The 25,015-nt window shown below is 48.0% G+C and overlaps 1 long non-coding RNA gene across 1 annotated transcript in view; it reads left to right on the top strand.

The window, feature by feature from the left end:
* LOC147112900 (uncharacterized) overlaps nt 1-8,922 on the top strand; it is an 83,265-nt gene extending 74,343 nt beyond the window's left edge. Inside the window, exons 3-4 of the long non-coding RNA XR_015079450.1 lie at nt 7,061-7,335; nt 8,625-8,922. This is a non-coding gene — a long non-coding RNA (uncharacterized LOC147112900). The remainder of the gene's footprint in view (nt 1-7,060; nt 7,336-8,624) is intronic.
* Nucleotides 8,923-25,015: the final 16,093 nt, after the last annotated feature.

Here is a 25,015-nt window from a genome sequence, read left to right as displayed (position 1 = left end):
AGTTTTTAAATGTACAATACCAATGTTTCCATTTATCATCCACTCCTGCAGAATTAGGGTCAGCATTGAATCGTTCTGGTTGAAGATATCGCTCCATTCTGTCATAAAGTTAATAAATTGAAATAAAGAATAGATTTGCCTTTCTAATCTAGGCTTTATTAACTTAAAAATCCGGTAGCACATCTTCAACACCCAGTCCCAACTAAAGGCTGGAAAGAACTGAATTTAAGATGGCCACCACAAATCACATGACATCAACTACCAATGAGATTACAGCATATATCCCAAGGCAGGAAACAAACAACCAATCACAATACTTCTTACTAAACATAAAGAATAATCACCACAACACCTCAGGTTGAGATGCTGCCTGACCTGCTGAGTATTTCCAGCATTTTCTGCGTTTATTTCAGATTTACAACATCTGCTTGCAGAGGGAAGAGGAATCACAGAATCAATCACAGAAACCCCACAGTGCAGATAGAGGCCATTTCGGCCCATCGAGCCTGCACCGACACATATCCCACCCGATCCCCGTAACCCCTACACCAACACATATCCCACCCTATCCCTGTAACCCCACGTATTTAATCCCCCTAACACTGAGGGTCAATTTATCATAGCCAATCAACCTAACCCGCACATCTTTGGACTATGGGAGGAAACCGGAGCACCCGGAGAAAACCCACGCAAACACGGGGAGAATGTGCAAACTCCACACAGACAGTCGCCCGAGGCCGGATTCGAACCCGGGTTTCTGGTGCTGTGAGGCAACAGTGCTAACCACTATGCCACCGTGCAGAGGAGAAGAAAGCAGAAGGAAGGATGCAACCAAGACAGCCCCTTTCTGGCTGGGATATCCGGAATGGAATGATCTGCCTGCAGTGCCAGTGACCACAACCCCAATTCCCCTTTCAACATTTGTCCCACACCTTACCTTCCCTTTGTTACTGACTATCACAGCGTCCTCTTGACCATGATGCTGAAATAAAAGCCACCACAAAGCAAACTTTCCAATCGAACTTTATACATCTATCCATCCAATATGAGATCAAGACATCAACTCATCACCCTTATACATTCTCTTAATGACTGTCTTGTGTGTGCCTTTGCCTATCCCAGTACTCTTATGCAGTGCCATCCCAGTGACTGCAGCATGGCTGGTAGAAGGCTGCTGATTTTCAGTGGGGGACACTGCAGATGGCCTTGAAGGATGACCTCGAGGAGCTGGTGGCTGGGAGTGTGAAATTGAGTGACGGTCTTTCTTATTCATCTTCACTCTCCTCTCCCTCTTCTTGGTCGCCCACTGGCTGGGCAGGCTACATTTCTTGGGTGTCTGAAATGAGGATGGCACATGGGTGGAGTTGTGGTGAGGGGAGGCCGGGAAAGCAAGAGGTGCACGAGAGAAGGAGGATAACCACCATCTTGAATCCTTCCAGCCCCACTGTTGGCAAAGGGCTCAGCCATGCCCCTGCCAAGAATGGCCAGCACTGTCTCCTCCAAGGGTGTGAGGTGAGGCTAGGAATGTGAGGTGTGCCTCGTGTTTGGTAGAGATTGTTGGTAGGTGAGTGATGGGGGGGAATGTGATGCATTGAGCAGTGTGTGAGGCTATTGATTCAGTTGATAGGAGGCGACTTTGAAGATGCATTTACTGATCTTGACCAGTGGACTGAGGTCATGAAGCTTCTTTGGGCACTGGAGCCAGGTCATGGGACGTCACTGTTGGCAGTGATGGCCTCGGTGATCTGGTCCCACATCCTTCTTTCTGGAGGGCCTCCTGGCCCCTGTGGGTAGAGGACCTCTCTTGCAGTGTTGACCCCCTGCACAAAGCTGGAATGCTGCATGTGAGACCCTGGGTGCCCCTTCCCTGGCTTGTTGAGCCATTTGTGTTAGTGCTGAAGCACTTTTAGCATTTTGTTAGGTGTGAAAGGCTTTGGGAATTATTTTTGCTGCTTATTTTTTTCAGAAGGCAGTTCAGCTCTAAGGGCTAAAAACTGCCTCTTTTTAAATGACTTTTTTTTCATTTTAGAAGGCAGTTCCCCTTTAAGGGACCAACGCTGCTTCTTAAAATGACAGGCTAGCTTTAAGAGAACGCTGTTATTGCTCCAAGGATGCTACAGCCATGCTACATTGGGCCTTCTGCAGAGAAGAGCACCCGAAAACCAGCTTTTCATGGTACATTTAGTGCGGTGCTAATTTAAATTAGCAGGCAGCACCAAAATACTGCCTGCGTGATTAATTCGGGCATCCGTTAACTGTGGCCCGCTGTGGCACCGGCAGCATTTCGGCACACTGGAATTTTACAGCACAGAAGGAGTCCATTCAACCCATCACCCTCTAAAAGAGCTATCCGTTGCTGTGTTCTTTCCCCCATGCCCTTTTAACTTTTTTTTCCTATTTCAAATATTTATTCATCTCTCTTTGAAAAGCTATCATGGATTCTGCTTCCACCACTGTATCCTTGTAGGGCAGTCTGTGTCCTAACAACCCTCTGCGTAAAAAGAAAATTCCTAATCTCTCCTTTCATTCTTTTGGGGATGACTTTAGTTACATACTTGCCATCCAATGGAAATGCCCTCATAAATCTGAACATTGCCAGATCTCCTCGTAACCTTGTATGGCTTTGTAAATGTCATTACAATTAACTGATTTGTATTGTCCAATGTAAATATATTTTACTTATCGATCCCTCAAATGCAGTTTGTAAAAAAATGGAATGAGATTCATTTGGAGTTTCAGCCGTGATTAAAAACCTGGTAAAGTCAACATCCCAAGGCAACACAGCACATTGACACTGACAATGTGTTGTGTGTGGAATGATTGGTATTGTTGGCATCATAACAGAATAAATTCCCTGTCTCAACTATGACACTCGGGTAAAGCACTGAACAGTGCTTGTCCACTGGAAGGAAAGGATAAATATTTGGGGTAATTATACCGGCTGTGAAAGGTCTAGGAGCAGGTCTTCACCAAACCCCTAGGGGTTCAAATCCTAGGGATGGGCAATAAATGCTGGCTTTGCCAGTGGCGCCCACGTCCCATAAAAACGAATTTAAAACAAAATAGCGTGTGTTGCAGTGAAACTACAGCAGCAGAAAAGAAAAAGAACTTGGTTAACATTCCAGATGCTTTAAATTGCATTCCGATAGCCTCAAGAAACAGCCCGAGCCTTGGAGAAAGCACAAATGAGTAAGACAGCAACAACCTGATGCTAAAAGTTTTCTTTTAAAATACTATGACAACAAGAAAAAAGAAAAGGAAGACTTGCATTTATATAGCATACTTCATGACCTCAGGATGTCCCAAAGTGCTTTACAGCCAATGAAGTACTTTTCAAGTGCAGTCACTGTTGTAATGTAGGAAATATCAACACGGTTCTTGATGTAATCATTCTTTTTAAATGGGCTTTCTATTATACAGTAGGCGTGCGCCTGGAAGGCTATATCACTAAGACAGCAGTCGCAGTACATAGGTAATTCAATTTCACGTGCTCAAAAGAAACCCCATTGGAAAAATAAGGACCTAGAATTAAAACATGACACTGCTGATGACTAAGTGATGTGAGCATTTCCATTTAATTTTAGCTGCTTTCTTGTTAGGGACGAGATAACCCAGTGCAGTGTGTGCCCTAACTGGGAGGCCCAAGGCCAGTCTGAAATTGGTCATCTGGCCTTGTTTCAATAATTTAGGCAATTTGCCAATGGCTGTTGCACCTCCACAGGCAGTTCACCATTTGAAGAAATAAATATTAGGCTGCTTGCCTCACTGGCAGTGCCCTGAAGGTGAGCCCCTGGGGGGAGGGTTGGGAGTTCGAGCGGAAAAGATGAGCTGATCGGGAAACTGTGGAGTCGTGGGAGCATTCCTGCTCCTCCTGGATCCATAGTAACTTCTTAAAAAGATATAGGGGGAGAAGTTCATTAGAGCCCCGTTAGGGGCGCTAACTTTTAAAAGTTGAAAAATTAGCGCCAGGTGCTAATGCTTTTCAACTTTTAAAAAATTCAGGGTTTGCGCTCCAGGAAGGAAGTGGAGCACTAAATCAAGCTCTCCAATTCCTTCCTGGGGCGCAACAGGCAGCAGGTGGGGCGGTGGGTGAGCAGCGCTGCACAATGGGCCGCGTTGGAAAGCTCCTTCCCTCCCTTAAAGGGAAGGGCCATCGCTGCAGGCTCTGCAAGGGCAAACCTTACCTGGTCCACACCGGCAGCGGCGGTCCAGCCCGATCAGCCCGATACACTGCAGCAGAGTGCCGGGCTGATTGATCGCTGGCGAACAAAAATGAAAAAAACCAGAAAGACCATTTGAGAATTTTTTCCACTTACCTCAGCCACCTCGCCTTTAAGTATCGCCCCCGAAGCGCCCAGCCTCCCGATGAACGCCTCCTGCAGCTGTCGGTGTTTTTGCCCGGCGATGCTGCAGGGGACGATAAATGATTAGTGCCCCTTTACCGCCCCCCAGAGGTGATAACGGGAGGCTCTAAGGTGCCCAATTTCTAGCCCATATTTTTTTAATTTTACCTTTTCTTGGCCACTGTGGCCACTGAAGAATCTCGTGTGGAGCAGGCTCAATGCCTATTCCTTACTGCGATATCCAATTTCTGCAATGGGGCCTAAAACAGACATTAGGTCCCTCATTTACATATGTAAGTGGCCTAATTCCTGTTTTAAGTGGCCGCCAGGGACGCCTAAAAAATGGCCAGACCCAATTTCAGGTCGGACATTTTCCAGGTGTCCTTGAAGCGTAGGACATTGGTCCTCAAAACTGGGCCTCATTATGCCGACTTTACAACCATAAAACAGGCATAACGAGGTCCAATTTTTACCCTTGGTTTACATTTTAGAAACTTGGCCTAACACAAAAGCCGAACTCTTCAGCCCAAAGCCAATAGTAGCAACCCTCAGCACTACTCAAATACCTAAACGGCATCTATCTAAGGCACACATAACCAATGTAATCAGTTTAATATCAAACAGAATAACAAACGCCCAGTTATTATATGTAAGAGTAATAATACAAAATAGTGCACTGAGCACAGAGCCTCAGCCATTGGGAATTCAAACATGCACTCCCAGTGATTTTCATCCCTAATGAACTGAAAATCATGGGGATCATGTGCCTATATTCCCAACATAAACTCCCAGTGGGGCAAGGCTCCGGCTTTAATAAAGTTACTCCTCTAATGTCAGACAATGAATTCAGTCCAGTAACTCAAGTATTAAGAGAATGTGATCCCCAACCAGGGTGAAGTGACTCATGCACTGAAGTTTTTGGGATGCCAGCTGTTCTAATTCACTTATTCCACGAGCTCTAACTGGAGGGGAAAGATAAGAGACAGAAGACGACATAAATCAATTCAAGTAACCCTACTTAATTGTGCCCTCTGGTGGCTGATTAGCATAATTATTTAATTAACACTTTACACCTTTGGGGATTTTCACCCAATGGTGCAGCAAACTCAGTATAGCAGCATTCTGTCAGGCTCAATCTTTGAACTGAACTGAACTGAACTATTTAGATGAAAGTTCTTTCACTGCCAAAATGGTCCTGTTGTTTTTGCCCAATTGTAGTGGAAGGTTTTAGTGCCGTGGTTCGATCAGTGATGCAGATTTCATGGAGTCTCCATGGATCAATATAAACCTGACCCTACCCCAACTTAATCCACTTCAGGAGGCAGGTTAAAGTCCAGATTTGGAATTTTCCATCCTGTTAGAAACATGAATGTAATGATGAATCTACATAAAACCTTAATAAGACCACAGTTGGAGTGCTGTTTGCAGTTTTGGGCTCCAAACTATAGGAAGAATGTTGAGGCAATAGAGACGCTACAATGCAGACTGACTCAGATACTGTCTGGTATGAGGAAGTACAAACACAAAGAAAGACTTGAAAAATTGGGGCTTCTTTGTGAGCACAGAAGTGAGTATGGGGTGATTTGGTAGAGACGTTTTAAATTATGAAAAATGGGACAGATTAGATAGAAACAGACAATTTCCAGTAGTTAACGGATCTCGCACAAGGAGGCATGGATGGAAGATTCAACGCAAGAAATTTAGGACAGACAGCAGGAGAAACCTTTTTACATCGAGAGTTGTGGGGCTGTGGAATGCATTTCAGGAGTTAGTAATTGAAGCAGAGACCAAGAGGAAAGAGTCAACCCCCACCCTGTGTGGTCAGTCTGCATCCAATAGTGCCAACACGAGGCCTGGCCCATTCTGAGTGCCGGGCCTCATTAACATCGGGCCAGCGGGTTACAGGCGGAACACGAGAACCCCCGGGGCAGCTGGCTGACTCCAGGCTGTTGAAATATGGGGTAGCCCGGCCAGCCTCCGAGCTATAAGAAAGGTAATCTGGGGGTGGATGGGGCTGGGGGTGCGGTGGGATGGTGGTGGGGCAGGGGGTGGTGGTGGAGGGCAGCAGCTCATGTTGTTCGGTGAAGCCTCTGGAGGAGTACTTACCTTCTGGGATCCTCTTCGGCTGCACCACCAGCTGAAACATGGCGGAGCATTCACCGCTTCCCCCATTTGACTCCTAAAATGGCAATCGGGGTCCAATGATGTCATAGGACCCCAATTTGCATATTAAAAGGGCCAACCGCCTGACCCCGGCGGGCTCTCCAGCCACGCAGCAGTAGGTCTTTGGGAAGGTAGCATCATGGCCACATCTCCAGCGAGAAGGAGACGTTAATAATAACCCACCATTGTCGGGGCGCTACCACCCTGTTTCAGCCCAGCGAGCGGCCTGAAAATCTCCCCTCATGTCAACATTTAAGAATCAGTTAATAGGTGGCTGAAGGAAAAGGAATATAGGGATATGGGAACAGAGTGGATACGTGGGAGTAAGACTACTGTTGTGTGGAGGATAAACCACCAACACGGAATGTTTGGGCCAAATGGCCTGTTTCCATATTGTAACTTCTGTGTAATTCTATTTAATTCAAATGAATGAATTGGGATTGCAGTCCAGTTATTGAACTGTATTTATTTTAAGTCAACAATTATAACCATGTAGAATATGACTTGGAAAGTTTCTTTATCCTGTTAATGAAACTGCCTCATTTATGTTGCAGAGTGATTGCACAAACAGGAAGGAGAAAAAGATAATGGCCCGGATTTTGTGGTCAGTGGCGAAGGAACGGTGCTCGCCATTCATTACTCTTGCAGCTGCCCACAGACTTTTTGCGGGCTTTTGAGCAGCAACTTACAGTATTTAGAGATCCTTTTCGGCGTGGTGCCCTCTATAGGGGAATCTGTGACACGTGTGAGCAGAGCAAGCAACAGCATTTCTCCTCAACCAATCAGATTGAAGAATCCTCACTGAGCTACGCAGAGTCGAAACCAGGAAGTATGAATTAAAATATTAAATTCTATGTAAAATCATGTACAGAAAGCAAAATAAAGCGAGGGAAAGAAGGGTGGGACTATGAGAGAAAAAGAGACAGAAAGAAAAAGTTAAAAAAAAGTAATTTTGAATTTTTAAAATTCTTCAAGAATAATTAAATTCTGAAGGAATGAGTCTCCACCTAAAATAAAATTTTCAGGGCCAGAGAGGTGTTTGGCAGTAATTAAGGTTTATCACACTGTTATAAATTCACTTACACCTGAATGCACCAGCCCTAACATTTTCTGCCGTATTTAGTGGGTAAGTACCGCAACCTCATGGCCTTCATGTGTTTGAATGGCGAGTCTCTCGGCGAGTTACCGGTGTAGTGAAGCTTGTGGAGGAGCAGGGCAAATCGGACAGCAACTGCCGGATTTTGCGTTTAACTGTACATGTGCGGACACCAGAAGTTGCTGTCGGATTTACTCCATAATAACGGCGAGGGCTGTTAGCCTCAATGTTATTCCTATCGCAAAATCCAGGCCAACCACTTCTAGCCTCCACCCCCCCACCCCACCCCCACCCCACCCCTACCTTCCTCATGTTCTGTTCCAGCTACCTTTCAAGTGGTTCTTAAAGGACCTATTTTGAACATGTCTCCTTTTTCCATAATTCAAAATGTAGCTAAAATAAAGTGAAAAAGAAAATGGAAAAAAATACATTTGTCCATGTGTCAAAATCATTTCCCCTCTTTAAAAAACATTTACTGTCTCAAAAATGTAAAAGCACATTGTAGAATATTGTGTTTATCCTGTTTCCACCTTTTAGTACAAATAACATAAAATTAAAATATTTTAATAAAACAGCTCTAATCAAATGATACAGCCATTCCTCATCCGCCATTCAGCAATAAAACCAAAACAGCAAATTGTATGAGAATTGCCGGGAATTTCCCCGGAGCTGCTCCTACTCCACCATTGTAACTTCACTGGAAGTCCGGAGGAAACCTTATTTATGTAAACAGGGTTCACTCTGTACTTCCAGCAAAGTTAAAGCGGCAGAATGGAAGCAGCTCCAAGGACATTCCCAATATTTCTGAGCCTGTGTTCCAGAGGTTCGACATCTGCATTTTTTAATCTACTACAGTTCTGTTATTCTTCTTTACTGCCTCGGACACTGCAGCTCACATCCCATCATAAATTTTCCACATCTTGTTGAGTTGCCAAGAAATTGTTTCCTGGTGTGACACGTCTATCAATTCATCCACTGATGGATACTTATTATTATCTGACTGCTACATCTTTTCCCAACAGGATCCTTAGTAAAATCAGATATCTTGAACCTTTTCCAAAATCTGTTCCTTCAGGACATGGACCAGGAAGATTAAAGATGGATCAAATATCACTTGTAACTCAGAAACCCTACTTAATATCTTTTGGACTTCTTTCCATTACTCTTCAAAAACTAGACAGCCCAACATCATTTGAGAATTGTTTGCACCCAGTGCCCTCCAACTCGGTCCTAACCTCTTTCTGTGCAATTTTCATAGATCTGGCTCCTCTTCACGTGATTCAAACAAGTAGCAAAAAAATAAAACAGCACATTTTTTAAAAACTGTACATGCATCAAAATGTTTTATTTTTTTAAATTTTGATCATTGACTCATATATAGGGGAGCCAAGGTAAGGTTACTCAGCTGTAGTGATATAGGAACAGAGGAAATGACCATAGTGGTCCATCTGGCCAGTCCCAGTGTCTGGAAAATATCAGTCAATCTTCCTCAATACAGTGCCTGGGGAATATTTAGTCCCTAGTCACTGCAGAGAGGAACAGGTGGTGAAGACCAACTACGTCAGATTTCTGCCCTGACTACATTACCACGAGATTTCTGGAGCTTTCCCAGCTCCATGCATGCAATAGGCATAGGCCCAGTGTTGCTATAGAAATGAGGTGAGAGGGGGCATATCTGGACCTCCTGCCTCGATTTCCTCCACATTTATCTATTCACCTGGACCCAGAGCCCTGGCTTCCTTCAATATTTTATACCTGTCCATCACTTCAGTTGCCTTGATTTTTTTAATTAAACATGCCACTGTTGCATAGCATTATACAATTTGTCTGGGCATTGTTGATGGGGCAATAGGTTCTACAATCAACCTCCTCATCACACTTGTGCAACACGAGCAGGTCTCTTCCACACAACTCCAGGATGTTGGTAGTCGAAGGCCCCCTTGAGTCCCCTCAAATCTTGAGGGAAATGGCTGGTCTAGGGTAACACCCCGCTGGCAATCTAGGGCCCTGAAACATTTAGCGCCTGCTCCACCGGTGTAAGTGCAGTTGAGATGATCCCCAGTCCGCCCTAGTCTGAGGTAGGAGACCTCACTCCAAATCCGGGGGCCAAGGTCAACACAAGTCATCAGTCCACAGACACTATGGGGTAGAATTCCTGGCCTGAGTCTGTGCGGGGGTGTGGGGCCAGGACGGAATTCTTTTGAACGGACTTCAAGCTAGCGTGCCCCTCAATCCTGACCTGTGTAGGATCTTTCGCGTAATGGGCCCTCCAAAGTTTGGTTGCCAGTTCCTGGATGAACAAGCATAAATCATCTCAATATATTACTCACAAAAATCACACATAATTGAAATTGCACTACTTGACTCTGCTACTGGTATTAACCCTCAAGCTCTGAAATTCCCGAGGCCAGACAGGGTGGAAAGCAGGATTTCCGCCCCGGGTGTGGTGGGTGGGGGGGTGTCAGGAATTTGGAGCGGAACCCATTCCTGCTGGTATTTCATCCCATTGGCAGCGTTCTGTTAAATTCTGGAGGAGAGAGGTCTTGGGCAGATCTTTGGCCGACTATCTCACGTCAACGGCAAGAATTTCCAAGGGGGTTCTCCCGATCGCCCTCTGGAACCTCAACACTGGAAGATCAGCAAAAACCCTGGAGAAATGCCGTGAGCCACCATTTATGACATTTCTCCAGGGTTTCTGCCAACCATACAATGGAGATTGGGGAATCTCCGCAGAAATTCTATGCCTAAGTGTCTGTGGACTGATGACTTGTGTTCATCTTGGCCCCCAGATTTGGGGTGAGGTCTCCTATCAGACTGTTCTCACACCAGTCTGGGCATTGGGCATCGGTCAAAACCCTCTTTCTAAGAATTGAGAATTGCTTATTTAAACTATGCTTCAAACCCTTCCTTTTCATGAGTCATTTGTTTAGATATTCATTTGGAAGATCCTTTTTTCTGGTTGTACCATTCCTCTGGGGGAACCTCCTCCTAGTTCTTCAGATTTGCAAAGCAGATATATAAGGTCTTATACAACAAAGATGTCAGTGGCAATACTATCAATCTGGGTGATGTTCCAATTCATGAGTGAAGTAACCATGAGCCCGTTAAGATGATGCTACACACATGCAACATATGTTGGCGAGGTAGCGGCAGAATGCTGATTTTGTCTGTGGACAGGTGACTTGTGCTAACTGTTGTACTAAGTGCATGTTTCACGTTTAATGCTTGGAGAAGTGGGGCAAGTTACTGTAGGAATTTATATAAATCAGAGTCCTAGAAAAAAGAGTTTTAAAGACACATTAGAGATTAAAAAGTACCATCAAGGCAATTATATTAATGCACATATTCGTATTTATAATTATTTAAAAGATTATACATGTTTTTAATGAATTACTTTATTGTGGTTAAAAGAAGGGACGTAGGCCTAGAAATTCAGTATAGCCACTTTTGGTGCGTTAAAGTCGGGCGGGCGCTAAAGTTTGCGCCCGCCGGAAAGTGGAGGCCACTTCGCCGATATTCAGTAGCTTTGGCCAAGGAGTTTGCTCGAGCGCTAAAACTGGCGTTGCACCCCTATCTTTAGGCGCTAAGCCGGCGGTGCAGAGTGATACCGCCGAGGCCGGGCGCAGCGCAGGTGCGGTCATGTTTTGATTGACAGCAGACACCCTGGCGCCGGCCAGCTCTTAAAGGGGGAAGGGTCGACTTGGTCTGCTGCCACGCCCTGGATACTGCAGCCCTCCAGCTAGGCCTAAACACTGCTGCTGGAGAGAAATAGCGCCAGCAAGGATGCAGAGGGCCCGTGAGCGAGCGCAGCGCTTCTCTGCCCATGATTTAAAGGTGCTGGTTAGGGCTTTGGAGAGGAGAAGAGATATCTTGTGCCCGGACAGTGGCAAGAAGGCTCCCAAGAGGCTGTACAGGAGAGCCTGGAGGGAAATCGGCCAGAGGGTCACAGCCAACAGCGATGTCCCCAGGACTGGTGACCAATGCCGGAAAAAGTTTAACGACCTCACTCGGTTGGTCAGGGTGAGTACCCTTTCCAGTGTCCTCCTCATCCTTGCATGTGCACCTCACATTATGGGCAAAGGGACCTCAAAGGCCTAATGGCCAGCCCTCCTCCAGCAGCTATGGCACTGGCATGAACATCAATAGCACTTTCTGCACTTTACACACTGGCCAAGCTATTCGGCCATGGGAGGCAGTGCACACAACAACAGGGCACCACACTGGCCAAGCTATTCGACCATGGGAGGCAGTGCACACAACAACAGGGCACCACACTGGCCAAGCTATTCCACCATGGGAGGCAGTGCACACAACAACAGGGCACCACACTGGCCAAGCTATTCCACCATGGGAGGCAGTGCACACAACAACAGGGCACCACACTGTACTTAGAAGCCGTCCTTTCTCTTGCAGGCCAAGCTGGCCGAGAATCTGAAGAGCCGGACTGTCACCGGGGGAGGCCGTGCCCAGTTCCAGGAGCTCAGTGACCTGGAGGAGCGCGTGGGTCGACTCATGGGTGCCCGGGTGATTGGCCCCATTGCAATTGGAGATGCCGACCCTGTGCTGGGCCCCAATGGTAAGGACATGACCATTTGGACCTCTCTCGTTCCCCTTGCGCTTCAGATCTACATCCTTTGCCACTGTCCGACCAATGCGCATAATGCCACCACTCATGCCTCCCTCGCTGACGCCCTGTCCTCACTCTAAAGCTACCCTTGTGCCTTCCTGCTTTCAGCTGGTGAGGAGGAGGTCCCTGAAGCTGCGAGTGTCAGTCCCTCGGAAGAGGAGGACGACGAGGAGCAAGAGGAAGGCGGCACATCGGGGGAACCCTCATCCGCGCCAGGGGATGGCAATGGAGGGGACACGTCTTGCCTGGAGGAGAGCCAGGGGGAAGTGTTGCAGGGGGGTGTAGCTCCTGTGCCCAGTGGCGTCCAGCCACGCGGGAAGGGTTGGGCAGCACGGCGGCCTTCTCCCCAGAGGGGGGAAGTGTTGCAGGGGAGTGTAGCTCCTGTGCCCAGTGGCATCCTGCCACGCAGGAAGGGTCGGACAGCTCGGCGGCCTTCTCCCCAGAGGGGAAAGTGTTGCAGGGGAGTGCAGTTGCTGGGCCCAGTGGCGTCCAGCCACGCGGGAAGGGTCGGCCAGCTCGGCGGCCTTCTCCCCAGAGGGAGAGTCCGGCCTCCAGTCCAGAGACGGTCCTCGCCCAGGAGGTGCGCCTCCTTGATCAAATGTCCGCGGACTCGGATCGTCGCCACACCGAGTTCATGGGGGTTGTTGCACGGTTGCCTGAGGCCATTGAGTCCCTGGCTCATAGTGTGGCCGATTTCGGGGCCTCACAGGCCAGGGGTTTCGACCAACTCGCGGCAGCACAGGCCAGGGGTCTCGAACAATTCGGGGCATCACAGGACGCGAGTCGGGCAGAATTCAGGGCATCACAGGACGCGAGTCGGGCAGAATTCAGGGCATCACAGGACGCGAGTCGGTCCGAATTCAGGGCAGCACAGGCAGCGAGTGGAGAGTTGACGAGTGGTGCCGTGCAGTCACTGGCTGGTCTGATGCGGGCACAGACCAGGGCAGTACGGGCACTCACTGCTGCCACACTCACTGTGTCACGCACGCATCGCCAGGGCACCCGCCGCGCTGCTGCAGCACAGCGGTCTGGCCTTCACCAGATTGCTGCGCTTGCTGCAGTGCCAGCCCGGCCGACTGCCAGTGTCTCTGGCGACCAGCGAGTGCCTGGCATCTGCCAGCTTGCCCCCATTGCTGCAGCCGCCACTGCCACTCCCCCAGCAAAGCTGCGACGAGCTGCTGGAGAGACTGATGCTGCCCAGCCACAGCTGCAGCAGTCAGCAGCCGGCCCCTCCAGGGCCGGAGCTCATCTAGGCCGACCCCCAAGGGCATCTGCCGTCATGCATTGTGCCCCTCAGGAGCCTTCCCCCAGCCTTGCAACACCCACAGGGCCCAGGTTGAGGCGGAGCAGCAGGTCGGCCAGGGGCCGGAAAAGCCTGGACAAGGACTCGCCCTCTCGGCACACAAAGTAGAGTGTGTTGCCAAATGTTTTTTTATATGGGGGTGTTTGTGTTCTGTATGGGGGGGGTTTATTTTGGTAAGGCCGAGGATGAAGGCAAATGTTTTTTTATATGGGGGTGTTTGTGTTCTGTATGGGGGGGTTTGTCTTGGTAAGGCCGAGGATGAAGGCCATTTGGATGGACAAGTTTTGTTATTCCTCCCCAGGTTGTGGGAGTGAGATATGTTTTTGACTGTTTTTTGGGGGTCTTGTCTGTTTTTGGGTTTCATGTGGGAAGGGCCCTGAGTTTGATCAATAAAGCTTTTTATTTATTCAGCTTGTCCATGTGTGATGTTTCAAGTGGTTGTTGCGTTAACCGGCTGAGGGCTTGCGGAGCGGCTGCATTCATGTGCCTTCATTGCCACAAGCCATTCCCTGACAGGGGGCCTAGAAGTGTCGTTCAATAAGCCGCCGACGGACGGCCCTTGGACCTTGTGGCTCCCTCCTGGGCTGGTACTCCTCCTCCTCCTCCTCCTCCTCCTCATGGTCCTCCTGCTCGTCCTCCTGAGGTGGTGGTCCAACGTGAGGTGGCAGTGCCTGAGTCCTGCGGATAGCCAGGTTGTGCAGCATGCAGCAAACGACGACGAACTGGGAGACTCTATCCGGCGAATACTGTAGAGATCCGCCGGAACGATCCAGGCAGCGGAACCATTGCTTGAGGACGCCAATCGTTTGCTCTATGATGTTCCTTGTGGCTTGATGGCTTTCGTTGTATGCCTCCTCAGCAGGGGTCCTGGGCGCGCGGAGCGGGGTCATGAGCCATGTACACAAAGGATAGCCTTTGTCCCCGATAAGCCATCCTCTTGGGGGAGGCTGTGCCTGGAACATGTCAGCCACAGTAGTCTGGCGCAGGATAAATGCATCGTGGCTGCTGCCTGGAAAGCGGGCATTGACAGCTAGGATGCGCTGCCTGTGGTCACACACCAGCTGTACATTGAGGGAATGGTAGCCCTTCCGGTTGCGGTAATCCTCGGCATTGTCGATAGGTGCCCGCATAGCCACATGCATGCAGTCAATGGCGCCCTGCACCATGGGGAAGTCGGCGATCCTCGCAAATCCGACTGCACGCTGCTCCTGCCTCTCTAGGGTCATGGGGAAGGAGATGAATTGGTGTCTCCTTGCGAAAAGGGCATCGGTGACCTGCCGGATGCAGCGATGCACGGCGAACTGGGAGATGTTCACTATGTCCCCAGCAGCGGCTTGGAAGGAGCCGCTTGCATAAAAGTTCAGAGCCACCGTGACCTTCACTTCCACCGACAGAGACGTCCTGCACATCAGCTGTGGACGCAGATCTCTGTGAAGCAGCTGGCAGATCTCTGCAACCACCTCCCTTCTGAAGCGCAGCCTCTTAACACAATGCGCAGCAGTCATGGTGAGATAGGACACCTGCTGGCGGTATTCCCTGAGTGGGTAAGGCCTACGTTGCCGACGCCTGATGGCCCCTCTGCGTCTAGGCATGGCTGCCCCTCTCACACAGCGTCTGCGAGCCCTTCGCACATAATGCTGGAACTGAGGGTTGGAACCCCATGCAGCCCCCATAATATACTTGCAAACAGTGAAATCACAATGAGTCAAATTTCCAAGCTCTGGCCAGAAGCCAAAAATACCTCTCCTATGTTGGCCCAAATCAGTAAGGTCTCTTCTTTGGTCTCTGTCCAGAAATCCGTAGCACTAAAGTCATTGCAGCAAAATGGCTGGCCTTTATAGTTCAGTCTAAGTGCCCTTTAATTAGCGCTCCCCGAGGCCCGCAGGGCCTCTGCTGCGTTCCACTTCACAGTTCTTAACAGCGCCACGCCCACATTGGGCGGGCGCCACTGAAGTTCCGGTTTGGGGCGCACAAACGGCGTTGCACGACGAAATGGCGTCATAAGCTGCGCGCGCAGCTGAGCGCGCGCAAACACTTTGCGCCGGCACTAAATGTCAACTGAAGTTGGGCGTAGGCGCAGATCGGTCTGCGCCCGGGCGCTAAGTGCCTAGCGCTCGAGATCTACTCCTCTTATGACGCTAACGGCTGGCGAACGCAACTGAATTTCTAGGCCGTACTCCCTAATGACTGAATGGATAATTGCACCTCCCAATCTGGTATAACACAACAAACACCATGTGAGACACCCTCTATCTTCTAGTCTACATCAAGAGGTAGTAAACACCACACTATCGGACCACTTATTCAGGCTAAAATTAATTGATGTTTTTACAAGTAAAATAATTACACAGAAGCAGAAAAATACTAATGGTACAAATGTATAGAAAACAAATAAGTATTGAATCAGTGCACATGAGATTAAAATATCTTCTTGAGAAGGTCATTGTTATGCATACTGATTACCAGCAGCACTTTGTACATCAGGTCTTCTCATGAAAACACAGACACCAGCAGTTCTGCCGATATTTCTTTATCCCACCCACCTACGGTGGTTTATTAATAATTCGAAAACTCGCACTCACTGGTCCTGTAAGTCGTTAAGCCGCTTTGACAATTCAAGCGCTCAGGAGTAGTGCTTCTCTGATTCCTCCAACTTGTGGTACTGATTTTGCTTCTCCTCCTTCTCATAATGGAGCTGTCCCTCCTTTTCTCCCTCCTCATGCCTGCATCACCCCATATACTCCTCTATTGACAATCTATGCATTTCAGCAGCACGACAACATTGGGTTTCTTCCCCCAGTGTCAAACAAGCCAGTTCTAAACTTTCTTCCCATGTCGTTCTGAGATCTAATAATTGCTGTTCACTCCTGGTAATCTACTTAAATTTACGCTTTAAATTGTTTGCTTAGTCTGCAAGTGATATTAATTCTGCTTCAGCTGCCACCAATGGTTCTCATTTGGGCTTTCTCCCAACACTTTTAACTTGAGTTCACAGCAGAAAGTCAAGTTTTCATAAACAGACCAATTTAACTATTCCCTAGTGGGTTCCCACACCACGAGGCAGGATACTGGTAGAAACAGTGGACCAATGGAGCGGTGAGGCCAGCTCTGCATTCCCCTACTACCCTAAACACTTTCCCCCGTCTCCGCCAGGACCACCACCAGCAGCCTCTGCCCCACCCACTGCATTTAAATGTCAATAGAGGCAAGGCCCAGCTTCCTGTCCTGTTTCTACTACTCTTACAGCCACTCTCCAGAAGTGCCTGCTGGAAGGTAGCAGCAGGCTCGGGGGCAGCGACATTAATGACCCCAATATTCACGAACGGAGTGAGAAGACATTTTTGCTGTGACAGAAATATGACTACATTTTGCCCAGTATCTTCTTGTGACCAGTGCTGTTTGCTGCAGATGGGCCGGGAGTACTGTAATAATTTAGAGCATATACTAGACACAGAATTCTCTGGTAATCAACTCCAGATTGTTTCTTGATTTGCTTACAGCAATGACATAATATTAATTAATTCTCTGGTGTGAACATCAAACAAGGAGAGCATAACAGTTGGCATCCACTTCTGGCACAAAAATACCAAATTTAAACACTTTATATTATAATTAATAACATACTGAGGAGCTTGTTGTAATTAATAATGCTTGCGACTTCAAGGTCACAATTACACTCAGGAGTCAGATAATAGAAATGAGCTTCACTCCCATGGTGAGCTCTTGGCATCATCTGACACTCTCAGAGTATTACCCTATTGTCGTGCTTTATAATTAATGTTTGTGGGTTGTGGCCTGGAGCCCTCAAAGAGGAGGAATGTCAAAATTTGCAGCAAATGTTTCGAGCAGCCCCTTTGGCAAGGAGGCCACATGTGTCTGCTGTGTGGAGGTTTTCAGGGTCCCTGGCTCAGCCATCAACTGTTGTATTTTGCAGCCTCTTGGGGCAAGCAGGCACCCTAAGGTGCTCCCCTAGTGTTGTGGGTGCCCACTGGGAATATTTAAATTGGGCGACTTTCCCCCTGACCCCGCACACTCCCCCGGGGTCAGTGGTGAAGGTCACTGGCAGGCACAACCCGAGCAATAACTGCTAGATTTGCTGGCCCACAGATTTTCGGCCCCAAGTTCCATCTAGTAGCCAGAGGTCCCATCTCTTATCAATCGCACAATCATATGTTTTTTTGTAACCAACCCACCCCCACCCCCACCCCCCTCCCCCAAAATGATATGTACTTGTGGTTATAGAATCATAGAATGGTTACAGCACAGAAGGAGGCCATTTAGCCCATCGAGCCCATGCCGGCTCTCTGCAAGAGCACTTCAGCTAGTCCCACTCCCCCACCCTTTCCCCGTAGCCCTGCAAATATTTTTCCTTTAGGTACTTATCCAATTCCCTTTTGAAAGCCACGATTGAGTCTACCTCCACCACCCTTTTGGGCAGTGCATTCCAGATCCTAACCACTCGCTGCATATAAAAGTTTTTTCTCATGTCATCTTTGGTTCTTTTGCCAATCACCTTACATAGAAACATAGAAACATAGAAGATAGGAGCAGGAGTGGGCCATTCGGCCCTTCGAGCCTGCTCCGCCATTCAATGAGATCATTACTGATCATCCAAATTCAGTACCCTGTCCCTGCCTTCTCCCCATATCCCTTGATCCCTTTAGCCTCAAGAAATATATCCAACTCTTTCTTGAATATATTTAATGAACTGGCCTCCACCACCCTCTGTGGCAGAGAATTCCACAGGTTCACCACTCTCTGGGTGAAGAAATTCCTCCTCATTTCAGTCCTAAATGGCTTACCCCTTATCCTTAGACTATGACCCCTGGTTCTGGACTCCCCGGCCATCAGAAACATCCTTTCTGCATCTAGTCTGTCCAGACCTGACAGAATTTTATAGGTTTCGATGAGATCCCCTCTCAATCTTCTAAACTCCAGTGAGTATAAGCCCAATTGACACAATCTCTCCTCGTACGTCATTCCTGCCATCCCAGGTATCAGCCTGGTGAATCTTCGCTGCACTCCCTCCATGGCAAGAACGTCCTTCCTCAGGTAAGGTGACCAAAACTGCACACAATGCTCAAGGTGCGGTCTCACCAAGGCCCTGTACAACTGCAGCAAGACATCCTTGTTCTTGTACTCGAACCCTCTTGCTACGAAGGCCAACATACCATTTGCCTTCTTAACCGCCTGCTGCACCTGCATGCTTACCTTCAGCGACTGGTGCACAAGAACACCCAGGTCCCTTTGCACTTCCCATTCTCCCAATCTATTGCCATTCAAATAATAATCTGCCTTCCTGTTTTTGCCACCAAAGTGGATAACCTCACATTTATCCACATTATAGTGCATTTGCCATGTTTCTGCCCAATCACCCAACCTGTCCAAATCGTACTGGAGTTTCATGACATCCTCCTCACAGCATACCCTCCCACCCAGCTTTGTGTCGTCTGCAAATTTGGAGATATTACATCCAATTCCCTCGTCCAGATCATTAATATATATTGTGAACAGCTGGGGTCCTAGGACCGATCCTTGCGGTACCCCACTAGTCACTGCCTGCCACTCGGAAAACTATCCGTTTATTCCAACTCTTTGCTTTCTGTCTGCCAACCAGTTCTCTATCCAAGTCAATACCTTGCCCCCAATCCCATGTGCCTTAATTTTGCACGCTAACCTCTTATGCGGGACCTTATCGAAAGCCTTCTGAAAGTCCAAATACACCACATCCACTGGTTCTCCCTTATCTATTTTACTAGTTACATCCTCAAAAAATTCCAGTAGATTAGTCAAGCATGATTTACCTTTTGTAAATCCATGTTGACTTTGTCCGATCCTGTCACTGCTTTCCAAGTGCTCTGCTATTACATCTTTTATAATGGACTCTAGCATTTTCCCCACTACCGATGTCAGGCTTACCGGTCTGTAATTCCCCGTTTTCTCTCTACCACCTTTTTTGAATAGTGGGGTAACATTAGCTACCCTCCAATCCATGGGTACTGTTCCAGAGTCTATTGAGTTCTGGAAGATGACCAGCAATGCATCTACTATTTCTAGGGCCACTTCCTTAAGTACCCTGGGATGTAGATTATCAGGCCCTGGGGATTTATCGGCCTTCAGTCCCATCAATTTTCCTAACACCATTTCCCTACAAATACTGATATCTTTCAGTTCCACCCTTTCATCAGACCCTATGTTCCGTGGTATTTCTGAGAGGTTATTTATGTCCTCCTTTGTGAAGACAGAACCAAAATATGTATTTAGTTGGTCTGCCATTTCTTTGCTCCCCATTATAAATTCCCCCGATTCTGACTGCAAGGGACCTACGCTTGACTTCACCAATCTTTTCCTCTTTACATATCTATAAAAGCTTTTACAGTCAGTTTTTATGTTCCCTGCAAGCTTACTCTCATATTCTATTTTCCCTTTCTTAATTAATCCCTTTGTCCTCCTTTGTTGAATCCTAAACTGCTCCCAATCCTCAGGATTATTGCTTTTTCTGGCCAATTTATATGTCCTCTCCTTGGATCTTATGCTATCCCTAATTTCCCTTGTTAGCCACGGTTGAGTCACCTTTTTTGTTTTATTTTTATGCCAAATCTGCTAAATCTGTGTCCTCTGGTTCTCGACCCTTCCACCAATGGGAACAGTTTCTCTCTCTCTCTACTCTGTCTAGACCCCTCATGATTTTGAACACCTCTATCAAATCTCCTCTCAACCTTCTCTGCTCCAAGGAGAACAACCCCAGCTTCTCTAGTCTATCCATGTAACTGAAGTCCCTCATCCCTGAACCATTCTCGTAAATCTTTTCTACACCCTCTCTAAGGCCTTCACATCCTTCCTAAAGTGCAGTGCCCAGAATTGGACACAATGGGGTCGATTTTAACACAGGTGCGGGGAATTGGCGGGTTCCCCGAATTTAGTGATTCCGACACGATTGTAAATGGGTCTATGAGATTGATGCAAATTTAACACAATTGGCCAATTGATTTCCAGAGTGTGGGAAGCCTTGGCAATTGAGTATTTCCAGTCAGAAAGTCGCAGAATATGATGTCATCATTGCTGCTGCTTTTAAGGTCCACAGCAAGCCTTGCTTCCTCTGCAGGATTCCAACCTTCAACATTAAGATGGCACAGGAGCCTGCAGGAGGAACGGCCTGCGGGAGGGCCAGATCTGCACCCAAATTTGATGAGGCTTCACTACAGGCATTACTGGATGGTGCTAGGGCCCACAGGGAGGTCCTCTTCCCTTCTTCAGGGAGGAAGAGGCCTCCCAGCCAGATCAAGGCTGTGTGGCTAGAGGTGGCAGGTCAAGTCAACTCCTTGGGGTTTACACGAAGAACGTGGTTGCAGTGCAGGAAAAGATTCCATGACCTTCTTCGCACTGGAAAAGTCAATACTGTATGAAGTTTCCATCACCATCAATCTGTTCCCCATTGCCTAACCTCACCAGCACTCAGCTTTAGCAATCTCTTCCTGCACATCCCACTAGACACTCACATCCATGCACCCTTAGCCATTCCCTCTCTCTCTATGCTCACATTCACAGAACTATTCCACCATGCAGCCCTCACACTCCCTCTCACTCTGATGCTTTGAACACAACTGACTACACACAGGGAGGGCCCTTGGTCTTGCAACCTCAATCCATCTTTGTCTCCTTCTAAGTATCTATGCTATGCAATCTCTGCACTCACTCCTTCATTGTCACTCAACCTCCACTTGTCTCCCTCATTGCAGGAAAAGAGAGCTCACAACAGGAGAGAGCGAGCCAGGACAGGAGGAGGGCCGCCCTCATTAGCCCAGCTCACCCCCTGGGAGGAAGGCATCCTGGAAATTGGGGGGGCTGACGGCGAAGCGCAAGTTGGGGAAGGACAGACAGGAGCATCCCCGCAAGCTGGTGACAGAATAGTTTTCCCTCTCTCTCATTGGCATTGCATGAGTCGCTGATAATGATTCTGAAGCTACATCATATGGACTTATGATCATCTGCAAAATGCAATAACCTTGGCATCACATCTCTAACTTTTTCCTTGACTCCCCCACAGGACCATCGAGAGCCCCCGTCCCCACTCTGCAGGAGGAAGAGCCTGAGCAGCCAGACTCCTCAGAGGAATCTGCAACCTCTGAGGGCGCAGCGTCAGCAGAAATAAGCGCACCCAGCACCAGCGCAGACACTCACACCTCGGTGGGACCTTCGGGACATCGAGTAGAGTTGTCACCTGCTGTATCACAGCTCACAAGTGAGCATCAGCAGATTGTGGAGACAGGGAAAGCAGTGGAGAGTCCTCGTCGGTGGGCACAGGACTCTGCCAGCTCGGCTCAGCTGCATGTCGACCCTCTGCCTCTGGGTCCATCCGTAAGATCAGAAGTGATGGCACTCCATGCACAGATGCAGGAATCTCTGGCAGGTTTTGTCTCCAGGGTCGCTGCGAGTGTGGAGCGAATGGAGGAGTCCATAGCGAACATGAGCAGAGCCTTTGTGGAGTCAGTGGCGCATGAACGTATCAACACGGAAAGGATGGCTGCCTCCGTGGTAAGGCTGGCTACAGTAGAGGAGAGCAGGGCTATGGCCATGGAGGAGGTTAGTCGCCAGGGTATGGAAAACATGGTGAGTGTTCAGAATAGAATGACATCTCTTGAGGAACGATGGGCATCTATTGAACAGAGAAAGCACACCTTCATGGAAGTCATAGAGTCATAGAGTCATAGAGTAATACAGCACGGATAGAGGCCCTTCGGCCCATCGTGTCCGCGCCGGCCATCAAGCCCTGTCTAATCTAATCCCATATTCCAGCATTTGGTCCGTAGCCTTGTATGCTATGGCATTTCAAGTGCTCATCCAAATGCTTCTTAAATGTTGTGAGGGTTTCTGCCTCCACAACCCTTTCAGGCAGTGAGTTCCAGATTCCAACCACCCTCTGGGTAAAAAAGTTCTTTCTCAAATCCCCTCTAAACCTCCCGCCCTTTACCTTGAATCTATGCCCCCTAGTTATTGACCCCTCTACTAAGGGAAAAAGCTCCTCAGCATCCATCCTATCTATGCCCCTCATAATTTTGTACACCTCAATCATGTCCCCCCTCAGCCTCCTCTGCTCCAAGGAAAACAAACCCAATCTGCCCAGTCTCTCTTCATAGCTGAAGCGCTCCAGCCCTGGTAACATCCTGGTGAACCTCCTCTGCACCCTCTCTAACACGATCACATCCTTCCTGCAGTGTGGCGACCAGAATTGCACACAGTATTCCAGCTGTGGCCTAACCAGTGTTTTATACAGCTCCATCATAACCTCCTTGCTCTTATATTCAATGCCTCGGCTAATGAAGGCAAGTATCCCATATGCCTTTTTTACCACCTTATCCACCTGTTCCGCCGCCTTCAGGGATCTGTGTACTTGCACACCCAGATCCCTCTGACCCTCCGTCTTGCCTAGGGTCTTTCCATTCATTGTGTATTCCCTTGCCTTGTTAGTCCCCCCAAAGTGCATCACCTCGCACTTTTCCGGGTTAAATTCCATTTGCCACTGTTCCGCCCATCTGACCAACCCATCTATATCGTCCTGCAGACTGAGGCTACCCTCCTCGCTATTTACCACCCTACCAATTTTTGTATCATCCGCGAACTTACTGATCATACCTTTTACATTCATATCCAAGTCATTAATGTAGACCACAAACAGCAAGGGACCCAGCACCGATCCCTGTGGTACCCCACTGGCCACAGGCTTCCAGTCACAAAAACAACCTTCGACCATCACCCTCTGCCTTCTGCCACTAAGCCAGTTTTGTATCCAATGTGCCAAGGCACCCTGGATTCCATGGGCTCTTACCTTCTTGACCAGTCTCCTGTGCGGGACTTTATCGAAGGCCTTACTGAAATCCATGTATACCACATCCACTGCGTTACCCTCATCCACACACCTAGTCAACCCCTCAAAAAATTCAATCAAATTAGTCAGACATGATCTTCCCTTGACAAAGCCATGTTGACTATCCCTGATTAATCCTTGCCTCTCCAAGTGGAGACAAATTTTGTCCCTCAGAATTTTTTCCAATAATTTTCCTACCACTGATGTTAGGCTCACTGGCCTGTAGTTCCCCGGTTTTTCCCTACTCCCCTTCTTGAATAATGGTACTACATTAGCGGTTCTCCAGTCCTCTGGCACATCCCCTGTGGCCAGAGAGGTCCTGAATATATGTGTTAGAGCCCCCGCAATCTCTTCCTTTGCCTCACACAGCAGCCTGGGATACATTTCATCCGGGCCTGGGGATTTATCCATTTTTAGGCCAGCTAAAACCGCCAATACCTCCTCCCTCTCGATGTTAATATGTTCGAGCATATCGCAGTCCCCCCGCCCTATTTCTATGTCTACATCGTCCTTCTCCATAGTGAAAACAGATGCAAAAAATTCATTTAGAACCCCTCCTACATCTTCCGGCTCCACACACAGATTGCCACTTTTGTCCCTAATGGGCCCTATTTTTTCCCTAGTTATCCTCTTACCCTTAATATACTTATAAAACATCTTAGGATTTTCCTTTATTTTGCTCGCCAGTGTTATTTCATGGCCCCTCCTTGATCTCCTAATTTCTTTTTTAAGTATCCCCCTGCACTTTTTGTACTCCTCTAGGGCTTCCTCCGCCTTTAGCCTTTTGTATCTACCAAAAGCCCTCCTTTTTTTCCTAATCCATTCTCGTATATCCCCTGACATCCAAGGTTCCCTGTAGTTTTTGGAACCACTCTTGACCTTTACGGGAACATGTTGCCATTGTATGATCTCAATCTCCCTTCTGAAAGCCTCCCATTGCTCCGATGCGGATTTTCCTACAAGTAGCTGATCCCAGTCCATTTTGGCCAGATCCTGCCTTATCCTATTAAAATCGGCCTTCCCCCATTTAGAACCTTTATTTCCGGCCCATCCCTGTCCTTTTCCATGACCACCTTAAATCTTACCATATTATGGTCACTATCACCAAAGTGCTCACCTACTAGCACTTTTTCCACTTGGCCGGCCACATTCCCTAGAATTAGGTCCAGTACCGCCCCCTCTCTTGTAGGACTTTCTACATGCTGGCTCAAAAAGCTCTCCTGGATGCACTTTAAGAATTCTACACCCTCTGAGCCTTTCACACTCTGACTATCCCAGTTAATATTGGGGAAGTTGAAATCCCCCATTATTATTACCCTATTATTTGCACATTTCTCTGAGATCTGCCTACATATCTGTTCCTCTATCTCCCCCTGACTGTTTGGAGGCCTATAGTACACTCCCAGCAAAGTGCTTGCCCCCTTTTTGTTTTTAAGCTCCACCCATATGGCCTCATTAGAGGAACCTGCTAATATATCATCCCTCCTTACTGCAGTAATTGACTCCTTAATTAATATTGCGACACCCCCTCCTCTTATACCTCCCCCTCTGTCTCGCCTGAAGATTCTGTACCCCGGAATATTGAGCTGCCAGTCTTGCCCCTCCCTCAACCATGTCT

The sequence above is a fragment of the Somniosus microcephalus genome, chromosome 9 (assembly GCF_052327205.1).
Source record: "Somniosus microcephalus isolate GS21.2 chromosome 9, FLI_Smic_1.0, whole genome shotgun sequence".
Taxonomy (NCBI): Eukaryota; Metazoa; Chordata; class Chondrichthyes; order Squaliformes; family Somniosidae; genus Somniosus; species Somniosus microcephalus.
Note: the sequence above shows the minus strand (reverse complement) of the source record. Positions and strands in the feature narration are given on the sequence as shown.